Source organism: Podarcis vaucheri, assembly GCF_965113315.1.
Source record: "Podarcis vaucheri genome assembly, chromosome: Z".
In the NCBI taxonomy this organism is placed as follows: Eukaryota; Metazoa; Chordata; class Lepidosauria; order Squamata; family Lacertidae; genus Podarcis; species Podarcis vaucheri.
In genome coordinates this window covers 26,306,502-26,318,893 of record NC_138758.1, presented here as the reverse complement: position 1 = coordinate 26,318,893, position 12,392 = coordinate 26,306,502, and the positions used below count along the sequence as shown (strand labels likewise).

The following is a 12,392-nucleotide window of genomic DNA, read 5'->3' as shown; positions in this document are numbered from 1 at the left end:
CCACAATTTTTGGCCGCTGAAGCCAGCCCAAAAAACTATGCAGCCCTGTTTAAAATACTCAGAATGTGTTTGCCAAGGAATGCCAACCTAGGTGTTTCAGTGGCTCTCTTTAGCATTCATACCATGGGCCTTTGTCTGCAGGCCTGCTTTATAACAGCTATAGGAGCTTTATGTGCGCAGGCAGAACAGCTGAATGAGAGCCAGTGTAGTGCAGTGGTTAGCATTGCAGACAAGGATCTGGGAGACTAGGGTTCAAATCCCCACTCAGCCTTAAAGCTCACTAGGTAACCTTGGGCCAGTCACTGCCTCTCAGCCTGACTTACTTAACCAAGGTGATAAAGGGTCAAGTCTTATGAGGAATGGTTGAGGGAGCTGCATAAGCTTAGCCTGAAGAGGAGGAGACTGAGAGGAGATACAATAGCCATCTTCAAATATCTACAGGTCTGTCACATGGATGATGGTGCAAGCTTGTTTTCTCCTCCTGAGGGTAGGACTCAAACCAGTGGATTCAAGTTACAAGAAAGAAAGAACTTTCTGATGCTAAGAACTGTTTGACAGTGGACCCTCAGATGGTGGTGAACTCTCCTTCATAGGAGGGTAATCAGAAGTTTGGGATAGAGAACGCCAACAGATTTTCCTGTTGATTTTCTATAACCTCTTGGAATTGATGCTTGCTGCACAGGGCACCTTCCTCTTCCCCCAGTGCCATCTGTAAGCCATGCAAAGAACCTGGTTTTTGTGGATTGTGAACCAGTTACGTTACTTGTAGGTCATCAATGGATCATAGGCAGACATGCTGTTCAAGACCAGGCATGGTCTTTCAGACTGCGGGGTGGGGGATCGTCATCAAAAGTTAGTTCAGATCTGCAACAACTGAAGTTTAGATGCCCGTTGCTTGGGTAAATTCAAGATTCAATAGTTAAAAAGCAAGTCGTATATTATTTTAAGGGCAATTGTTGTGGCATCTTAATAACTATAGCAATGTTATTGGCATAGGTCAAACATGCTTTTCAAGCCTTTGAAATGAATATATAGTGGTACCTCGGGTTACGAACTTAGTTCCTTACGGAGGTCCGTTCTTAACCCGAAACCGTTCTTAACCTGAGGCGCACTTTCACTAATGAGGCCTCCTCCTGCTGCTGCTGCATTCTCATCCTGGAGCAAAGTTCTCAACCTGAGGTACTACTTCCAGGTTAGTGGAGTTTGTAACCCAAAGTGTTTATAACCCAAAGTGTTTGTAACCCAAGGTACCACTGTATTAATGTTTATAGTACCTGTACCCATCTGCAATAGCCCCCTTATCCCTTGCTTGGGTGGGAAAGCAATTAGCCTCCTCTCCAGTCGCCTCAATATGTCACTGCTATGGTCAACAATCAGAACAAAACCCAAGAGCCCAACCAGACCAGATGACAACCCTGGGCAATTGTACACTAAAAGTTTGTCATATGCTGTGCATGTTCCCTTAGTTACCCACAATATCAGAGTAGCTAAACTGGGCTGCTTGGAGCTATGGGTTCTATTTTGGGCTGGACTTATCTTGTACTGCATAGCCAAGGGCATGCTATGCTATGGGAGGGGCTGTGGCTCAGTGGTAGAGCATTTGTTATACACACAGAAGGTCCAAAGTTCAATCCCTGGCATCTCCAGGTAAGGCTGGGAAGGACTGCTGCCTAAAACCCTTGAAGAGTGACTGCCAGTCAGTGTTGGCCATTGGTTCTCCAAGGGTGTGGTTGGTGTGCCACAATGGTGTGGCAGGAGAGGATTGCAAGTGTGGCAGGAAGATTCAAGGACAATCAAAGTAATGTTTAAACATTTCATTTGTGTTGATGAGGAGATCCCTAGTACAGAAAAGAGTAATAATTTTCCTTTTAATGTTTTTAGAAAGAAAGATGCTTTGTGCGAGGATACTGAGCTACAACCTAAAAATTGTTCTCCACCCCAAGCTCCAAGTGGTACCTCAAGGTTCCTTTGCCTTATTTTGCTGCTGGTCTGACCAGGACTTGGCTCCTCTCCTGGCTAAATGGATGCCATAAGACGGGCACTCTTAAGTAGCTGCCAGGCCTCGATGCCCCGTTAGAGGCTACTGCTGATGCTCTGGAACCCACCTTGGAAAAACATCTGTGGCTTGGTCCCCTTTTAGAAGCAAAAAATCCAGAACTATTATTCTGTGATTCATATTATATGTAAAATAAAACCTGATATAAATTGCAGTCAAGTTACAGTCTACAGAGTCTGAAGCATGTGCCTGAAGAATGGGGAATCTTTTTCAGCCTGAAGGCTATACTTCACTTTTGGCAAATATAAATTTTACCTTTGTTCAGTAGGCAAATTTCTACACACATTCCCACAACTCTTCTCTTTCCCCATCCAGGCAAGCAAGAAGCATTGCCAGAATTCAAGGATACATTCCAGCCAGGCAAAAACACAAGAGGAGGGTACGGATGGGGAGGGGTGTGTGGGGAATACCGGGGGCTGGATAGAGCAGTCTAGAGGGCCACATTTGGCCCAGTGTCTGAGGTTCCTAACCCTTGATGTACCTAATACTCCCACAAACTTCTCAGTGGTAGGCCCTAGCATTTGCAGACCAGCCTGAAAAAGGCTCCTGTCTGAATGAAACCCTGCGAAGTTGCTGCCACTCAGTGTATTAACAATGAGGTGAAGAAGGAAGGGGAGATTCAATTTATATCCCACCCTTCTTCCTGAAGGAGCCCAGGGTGGCAGATACAGCAACAATAAAATGGTTAAAAAGAAACCCAGCAACCTAGAAACAGTTTGGAAAGATTAAAAAAAACACCACAGTTTAAAATGTTCTAAAAACATGGTAAAAACATTCTCAGCCAGTGATCTCAAAGTTGCCAGGAACAGTGTCTTTCAGCCATCAAATGCCTTGGTAAACAGGAATGTTTTTAAATTCCTTCTGAAAGTCAATAATGAGGGAGACAGACGCACTTCACCAGGGAGGGCATTCCACAAACAGGGAACCACCACTGAGAATTAGCATTGCCAGGTCATGAGTATTCAAGACCCTGAGATTTCAGGGCCCAAACCTGAAACCTTGGTTAGCCTCTGGTGATGTCATGGGGTGGGCCCTGGAGTTAATTCGGAGGGAAGCAAGGTGGGGCAGAAACCCCGCACCCCAAGTATCTGTGCTATAATTTGCATTTGGACTGAAGCTTGCAAGCTGTAGGTGCAATCTTCTTTATACATCATCATCATCATCATTTATTGGCCCTCTTGCTCCCCTGCCCTCCACCTGCCACCTGGAGGGGCCAGGTAAACCTGAAGACTTTAGGTCTGGCCTGGAGGTCTGGCAATCCACCAACAAGCCCTTGCCACCAACTGTAGTCTGTGATGGCTGATATCAACCGGGGTGGGGGGGGGGGCTGCCTGCCCTCAGCCCTTTGTTGCTCTCCCTGTAGTCTGCCAAGCGCCACCCACCTTTTTCCTCTGCCCAGCTGATCAACCTTTGCTGAGCAATGGGGAGAAAACCACTGCTCCCACAACCACTCAGAGCAACGCAGCAACCGTGATCTTGTATACACTGGAAGTGTTGCGGTGGGAGAGCCATTACCCATTTTAATGCATAAAAGTTGTGCAGTGTACATATTATTATTATCATTATTAATTGCATTTATATCCAATCTTTTTCTCCAAGAAGCTCAATATGGCTTATTGCTCTCCCTCTGCTCATTTAATCCCCACAACAGCCCTGTGATGTAGGTTACACTGAGAAGCAATGACTGGCCCCCAAGGTCACCCAGTGAGCTGCATGACTGAGTGGGGATTCGAACCAGGTCCCATGCTCAATTTATCACCAGCACACACATTCATGGCTTTAGTCTGCATGCAACCACAGGTTTTCCATGCTGTATCCTGTTATTAGCCTCAATATTTAAAGTTTCTCTCTAGTGTCCCACATGCTTAGAGGCACACCAGTTCTGCTAACAAAAGCAATGGGACTTGAATGCATATCACGTTAAATCTACAGGATAACAAATTTGTGAAAGACAGCCTTATGGCCTGCTCACATAGAGTACAATTTGATTTATTCAGGCTAAATTTTAGCTTTGATTTTTTTTTGGGGGGGGAATAAAAGGTCAGGCTGTATGAAAGTATCTTAATCCAATTCTCAAATAATATAATGTTTGATATGCTTAACATGCAGTATGTCGGTGATCCCTACAACAACCTTCCAAGGTAGGTCATTACTGCTAATAATGCAGGGGCTGAGGATGAAGGGGTGGGGTTCTCTGTTGAGTTTGTGGCAGAAGTCAGATTTGGCCTGGGAACTTTGAATTACAATTGGTGTAATCTTTAAACTGAATGTTAACTTGTTAAAATAATTATGTTTATTTTTAAAACACAGCTTTGGTGTTTTGGATTTTCTTTATGTATATTTTGCAGTCTCGGGGCCTTAAAGACAACCTTGAGGCTCATTCGTGATTTCAAGGTGCGGTTTTGCTGTGAATGGGGAGTGTGTGCTCCACCAAACAGAAGGGCAAAAAAAATGTTCCAGGCCGAATGGAACAAGCTTCCCCCAAATGGCTCCTCTCGAAAGCAAGATCTTTGAAACTCATGTGGGTCTGTGACTCATGCTGTTAGCATGCTTACTCGGAAATACCATACACTTTACATAACAAAGTGGATCTGTATACACATATAGAAATGTAGGACTACGAAAAGAAAAGATACACCTTTGTAATCTGAAGTTGTTTGTGGACCCCACCAGCCCAGTTATCTTGGATCTAAGCACATCCTGACATTTGCAAGGAGAAGGAGATGGAAACTTTTCAGGTTGGACAAATATGTGGCTTTCCCTCCCCCCACCACCATGGCTCGTTTTTTTTAAAGCAAACACGTTCCTTTATTTTCTCTTGCAAGCTCAGGAGTTAATGGGGCAAGGAGTAGATTGTTTTATTTTTAGGCACAACAAAAAGCTGTATGATTTAGAAACAAACAAACAAACCCTTCCCAATGCCCTTCGAAAATGGGGAAACTGTTATAGACGTTGACCTAAAAATCTTGAGCTATAGCTCTTCCAAGCAACACATCTCAGCCATCAGGGCCATCCCAGTTTATTTTGCCACCTGAGGCAAAGGACAAGTTTCCTCCCTCACAGTCGCACCAAGAGAAGTTTACCATGTAGACAGGGCAAACTTCCTTCAGTGCTGAGGGCAGAATGTCCTCCACTGCACCCGAAGGCAGCAGGCCACATTACGGTACACAAGGCCCTGTATCTTCCAGTTCCTGGCCCTGGCCCCCTGCCCTCCAGCATCTGCTGCCTAAGGCAGCTGCTTCATGCTACCGAATGGTAGGGCAAGCACCCTCAGCCATCTTTCTCTATCCCTCCAGATGTGTATGTGCTATACATAAATTTCCCCCATGAATCCTGGGGACTATAGTTTGTGAGGTAAAAGGTAAAGGACCCTTGGACGGTTAGGTCCAGTAAAAGGCGACTATGGGATGCAGCACTCATCTTGCTTCAGGCTGAGGGAGCCAGCGTTTGTCTACTGACAGCTTTCTGGGTCATGTGGCCAGCATGACTAAACTGCTTCTGCTGCAACAGAACACTGTGACGGAAACCAGAGCAAATGGAATGCTGTTTACTTTTCCCGCTGCAGCAGTACTTATTTATCTACTTATACTGGCATGATTTCGAACTGCTAGGTTGGCAGAAGCTGGGACAGAGCAATGGGAGCTCACACCGGATGCACGGATTCAAATCGAGCCCAAGAGGTGCAGTGGTTTGGACCACAGGAGCTACTTGCATCATGGTCCCCTTTCTCAGCCTAATAAGAATAATTATGGGTGAGATTCAATGTAGCATCAGCACAAGAACTGGGACAAGTTGCAGTTCCCAGCCGGGCTGGCCCAAGACATTTTGGCACCTGAGGCAAACCACAAAATGGCACTCCACCCACCAAGGAAAAGAGGTGAGTGAATATCTACTCCAGGAAGAAGGGTGGGTGTGGGGGGTTGGTGTTAAGATCCACATTGGGAATGGAGCGGGGGACAGGAATCAAATCAACCTTACCTGATGGCTGAAATGGGAATCAGATGCAAGGGGAAAAGGCCTGCTCTGAATCATGCTGGGCAGTTGCAGAGCCCAGGAGACCCCAGAGGATAGCCCTGCCATTTCCTCCCAAAAGGTGGGAGAGAACCAGCAGCACCTCATACTCACTGAGAGGGCAGCAGGTGAGTGAGTGGGAAACTCTCTGGAAAATAAACATGAACTTTACAGCATGCTACACCATTAAAGAAAACATGTTAAAGATGCAATATTTAAAGATGCATGTTAAAGATGCAATATAGATGGTATCTCACCCCATCAAGACTCTTTATACAAAGATGTATAAAAACATAGCGAACAACTGTTGACAGTGCAGGGAAGGAGAGATGCCGGGAAGGTGAAGGAGAGATGTAGATGTGGGGGACATGCAGAAAGATTAGAGTGTTTTGGAATCTTATTTATGATGAGCTGGAAAAGATCTTTAAGTCAACATTCTTAAAAAAGCCAGAAGCCTTTCTGCTTGGAATTTTAGGTAAAGACATTCCAAAAAATCTAAGAGAATTTTTTCTATATGCTACAGCTGCAGCCCGAACACTTACCGCAATGAATTGGAAAGGGGGAAAAGATCCAACCATAGCAGATTAGCAGTGCAAATTACTGGAATATGAGGAAATGGCGCAATTGACTAACAGACTAAGAGGTAATACAAGACAATCATTTATTCAAAAATGGGATATGCATAATAGATATCTACAGAATAATAACAGTGGTACAATATCTATCGCAGCATTAGAATGACCCTTCTCTAAACGAACTGTTAATAAACAAGTAAAAAGGTACAAATTGTTGTAAGAAGGTATTAGAAAATACAGAAAGAGTAAGGTTATAATGATAAGTATATTCATCACCAGAAAGGTTATATGCATCAGGAAATGATAGGAAGTCTATTCTATGTTAGCAAAAGAGATTGTATAAATTTAATTTAAATTTAATTTTTATAAACATATATAAGATTATCAGTACATGACTGTTTTCATCTTGTTATATTGTGTATGTTATCTATGTATTTCAGTAAAGCATTTAAACTGTTGGGAGGGGGACAGCAGGTCCACACACTCCAAGGAGTGCATCTGTTGGTGCCAATGTGGCAGTACCATAAGCAGGCAATGCTTTCCTTGGAGGCCAGTTCTGCTGCCTCTGTGGATCCTGCTGCCTAAGGCGGTCACCTCATCTTGCCTTATGGGTGGGCCAGCCCTAGTTTTCAGGATTATTTCGGGGAAAGTAATGTGCTTTAAATGTGCTTCAATTGAGCAGCCTCTGAGTGCTTCCAGACGGGGAGCTTAATTTGTAAACAGGGAGTTGAGATACTGCAAATGACACATAAGTGACAGGCTAGTTTGTTTTTTTACTTACTAGATTTCCCCCTTGAAAGGGTGAATCTAGAATGAAATGTGGAGAAAATGCAGGCTGGGATTTTGATGCTGCTGGCATTATGGGGACTCTGTGAAAAACTTGCATGCAAGAGAAGCACTAATCCCACAATAAAACACCCTCCTGGATGTTTCCCTTTCATGCACATTCACACTTGCAACCCACCCCTAAACCTTTCCTCTGGCTGCTGCTCCATCCTCAGGCCAGACGCGAGTGGCGCTGTGGTCTAAACCACAGAGCCTAGGACTTGCCGATCAGAAGGTCGGCAGTTCAAATCCCCGCGACAGGGTGAGCCCCCGTTGCTCAGTCCCTGCTCCTGCCAACCTAGCAGTTCGAAAGCACGTCAAAGTGCAAGTAGATAAATAGGTACCGCTCCAGTGGGAAGGTAAATGGCATTTTGGTGTGCTGCTCTGGTTCGCCAGAAGCATCTTCGTCATGCTGGCCACATGACCCAGAAGCTGTACGCTGGCTCCCTCGGCCAGTAAAGCAAGATGAACGCCGCAACCTCAGAGTCGTCAGGGGTCATTTTACCTTTACCTTACCATCCTCAGGCAGCATGAGGTCCACAGTGCTGGAACTGGGCCCCTCTTTGGTGGGTGCTCTAATCTGAGCACTGGGCAGCCAGGTTGGGAAAGCCCACTATTTTAAGTCCTCACAATGCTATATTGTGGCAGCTCTCTCTGAGTGCTTCTACAGCCACTGCCACCAATAAGCTCACATCAAGCAGGGGCAAGCAGGCGGGCAGCGGTGACTGTGGCAGGGTGGGGTGTCCTGGATTATTATTTTCTAATTAACTTTTTGGGAAGCCTGAAATTATTATTATCATTGTTATTATATTCTTTTTTTCAAAAATGTTATTGTTTTATATGTTTTGTAAAAGACTTTGGGGTTGTTGTTTTTTGTTTTGTTTTTACAATCAAGCAGTTTTTTAAACTGAAATAATAATAACAGCCATTTTCATCATCATTTGTGTCAATAATTATTTCAGCCATCCTGTTCCTGCTTGCAGGCTCATCAGACCTGAGAGTGCTATCTAATGCCCACCATTCACATATTGCGTTTGTCCAGAACTACTTAATGAAGCTCAGGGGGCCAGATGTCCGAACCCAGAAACAGGCCTGCTGGCAAATCCCTTTAATGTAGCCGAAGCTGCTGCTTTTCTTCTCTTTTGCATCTGGCTCAGGAACTGGCCTGGTTGGGAGAGAGATAAGCACCTCTAGGTGTTATAAATAGCCCTCAAGGGCACATCTCTGTTATCTTCTGGGTGCCTCCTAAAAACCTTAATTTTTTTAACAAGCCTGTTAAGTGGATGGTTGCTATTATTATTATTATTATTATTATTATTATTATTATTATTATTACAGTCTGTAGCAGTATTGGATTTGAAATCTGTATTGGATGTCACTTGGTTTTAACATATGAAATTGCTTTAACCAGTTTTTAATGTATGAAATTGTTTTAGCTTTTTAAATACGATTTATTTATTAAAAAATACTTTTATTGTTAGATCACTTTGAGGTGTTTTAAACAAACAAGCAAACAAACAAACAAACAAATTGTTGATTGCTAATATTGCCCATGGATGCTGCCTGCCTGCTCGTACTTCGTTTATCAACAGCTGGCTGTAGGATCTCCCCTTTCAGCCTGCTCTTTGGAGAGAGAAATCAGTTCCAGGATAATTGCAATGAGCTCTGATTCTAGAAGAGGCCAAGTTGATTACACATTCTAGCTTTTGGAACTCTAGTTTCCGACATGAAGACTGACAGTGTGTCGACGTGTGGGGGCAGGCAGAGAGGATCAGCACTGCTTTAGGATCAGCACTGCTTTAAGAGATCCAGAGAAATTTGCTTTTGCTCTAGTCCTTGAAACTAGTGGCTTCTGATCCATTTGTCCATTCATCTGGTAAACAGTCCTGTAAAACAAATGCTTAAGCAACCAGAAACTGAGTCTGTGCTTATGTTTGTGTTCTAGGGCTATAAGAGCCTCCTCTGCCACGTTTCATTTGCAGATGCTACCATCTGGTGGTTAAATGGAGTCATCTGTGTAAACAAGAGGCGGCTAAACTTTTTTGACCTGAGATCTACATTCTTCCCTTGCCAACCCTCCGGGAACCATGCCATCTCAGGACTCATTTGCTAATCCCACACTTTTCAATGCATTTCCCCATCATTTTTCTAGCTGCAAGAAGTCTCTTTCTTTTTGTTTAGGGTGGGTTTGTTACACTAGGGGGGCAGAGCACATTAATCCACTTTAAATGTGCAAGTCTAAAATTCCTTCCTGGTGATAAATAAATTTATTTGAAAGTATAATCTAACTGATAGTAATGTGAAATGGTTTTCTAACTCTATTACAGTGCTACCTCAGGTTACAAACAGTTCGGGTTACAAACGCTTTGGGTTACGAACTCCGCTAACCCGGAAGTAGTTGCTCCGGCTTGTGAACTTTGCCCCAGGATGAGAATGGAAATCGCATGGCAATGGCACAGCATCCACGGGAGGCCCCATTAGCAAAAGCGTGTCTCAGGTTAAGAATGGTTTCAGGTTAAGAACGGACCTCCAAAACTTATTAAGTTCATAACCCGAGGTACCACTGTATATGCCACTGTTTTGTGGCAGGGGTGCCAACTTGAATAAAATATTGGGGGGGGGGGAGGTGCACGTACACCATTTGAATGGCAATGCCCATCAACTTGGGGGTGGGCTCAAATATTTTATTGGGGGGCAAAGACCCCTCTACTGCTAGGAGTTGGCTCCTATGTTCTGTGTCAGCTGTGTTGGCAATATCAAAATATCACTCCTCTGTGCTGCTGCTTATGCCCCCTACGCCACCAAACCTCTACCTTCCCTCCCTTGTTTCTTTTTAATTGCTGATGCTGTTCATTTCCAGGTACACCTTTCCTCTCCTTTCTGGGTGGATTTACCTGGGAGGAAGGAATTCTCTTTGTACTCAGTGGACCTTATTTCTGTGTAGGAGTGTCTGAGACTGTGGTTAGTTGTGTTGGTCAGCAAGGACCAACAGGCTGGATTTTCGTCTTTCCCAGTTTACCCAGATTTTCATTTGTAAGATTACTCTAGGGCACAAAGTTTAGTGCTTGCTTGTTTGTGCGTTTCCAAGTGGGGCCTGTTTGTGTGGGAGCAACAAACATCCGCCTGCTTCCAAACAACACACATTCTAATGTGCCAACAAGCCCAAAGCACCGTCCTCTCTCCCTTCTTCTTCAGCTTGCAAAAGCTTTCCTTATTTCTTTTCCTTCTAGTCCTTCCCTCCTGTTGAGTTTGTGTATGTGCACACACACTCATTCTGAGGCATTTAAACCAGCACAGTGTGTGACGCAGCCTAGTAATAACAAAGAAACAATATGGCAAAACCCCAGCAATACACATATAAAAAAGCACCTCTGCACAGTGCATGGATTTCCTTTCTTTCTGCCAGAAGCAGTACAGCAGTGGGAGGTTCAGGGGTATGTGTGTTATGAGCTGCTTAAGCAAAGTCGCAGGTGGGATATTCAGAACAGGCAATGTTACACAAAAATTGTGAAGTGTGGGCTTTGTAGAATTGGAATTGTGAACAAATTGCATTGGAATGGAAACAAGGAAGGCTATGGAGCACAAAACAGATTTGGAAAATGTGGATTTCCAGCTGCAGGGTGGATAAACCCTCCCTTTCTCTCTCATACACAAGTACATAGCCCCCTCCTCAGCTGATCTCATCTAGGGAGCTAGAACTACTCCCTGCACATCACATGATTGATCTGATGATGAGGATGGTGCTGACTTCCTTCCCCATCAGGGTTTTGCAGGGTGGGGAACCTCATACCCTGGGGCCATGGTCTGTGGTGCTCTAGCCTCTTCGCCCAGCCATTAAAACTCTCCCCAGACTACACCCCTCACTGGCTCTCCTTTCAACCCAAGTGTTTCTACCAGGCTGGAATGTGCTGGAACTCTGGTAGTGCCTCTTGCTTGGATGCAAGATAGTGAGCTAACCTACTGCACAAAATTTACATTGTTCCATCTCTAGCCCTGCCCACCGCTGGCATGCAGCCCTCAGAAAGTTTTCTAGAAAGGAATGCAGCCCTTGGAATGACCAGTGTTCCTCCACTCTAGAAAGTTTAAGCCACTCTGAGTGTTTTGTCTATCTTCCTCCTCCTCCTCCTCCTCCTCCTCCTCCTCCTCCTCCTCCTTCCTCTTCTTCTTCTTCTTCTTCCCACTTCTGCCAAATGGAGGGTTGCTGTATTTTGAGAAATTTGCTTGGGGCAAAACTATGCCCCAGGCCCCTCATGATCAAGCTTGGCATCTTGAACCCATTATTAGATGTTCGAGAATAGTTTTAACACCTGGTATGCTTCTTTACAGTTCTTGCATACTGTAAATATTGCCCAAAGTGCAATATTTAAGGACTTGGAATTTAAATTTCTTCCAGTCCCTCATTCCTCTCTGTTTAATAATGAATAACTTTATTAAACAAAAAGCACTGTAGTCCAGGAACAGGGGGAGCTGTATTTGTCATTTTAAAAAGGTGTTTAAAAAGGAAGGCAAGAAGTATACTAGTCCTAAGGCTGACATAATCAGCCCTGAGTGCTCACTGGAAGGACAGATTGTGAAGCTGAGGCTCCAATACTTTGGCCACCTCATGAGAAGAGAAGACTCCCTGGAAAAGACCCGGATGTTGGGAAAGATGGAGGGCACAAGGAGAAGGGGACGACAGAGGACGAGATGGTTGGACAGTATTCTCAAAGTTACCAGCATGAGCTTGACCAAACTGTGGGAGGTGTGGAGGACAGGAGTGCCTGGCGTGCTCTGGTCCATGGAGTCATGAAGAGTCGGACACGACTAAACGACTAAACAACAAAAGGCTGACATACTGCAAAGAACAGTGTGCTATCTTCCACACACATCTCAAGGTGATGTACAACACATAATAAAAACTAAACATGGTTAAAAACAATTCAAAG

At 44.4% G+C, this 12,392-nt stretch overlaps 1 long non-coding RNA gene across 1 annotated transcript; it reads left to right on the top strand.

The window, feature by feature from the left end:
• Positions 1 to 4,970: 4,970 nt before the first annotated feature.
• On the top strand, positions 4,971 to 8,757 carry LOC309523393. Its single transcript, XR_014215346.1, has 3 exons — positions 4,971 to 5,933; positions 6,591 to 6,710; positions 8,430 to 8,757. It is a non-coding gene; the product is annotated as an uncharacterized lncRNA (long non-coding RNA).
• The last annotated feature ends 3,635 nt before the right edge of the window (positions 8,758 to 12,392 follow it).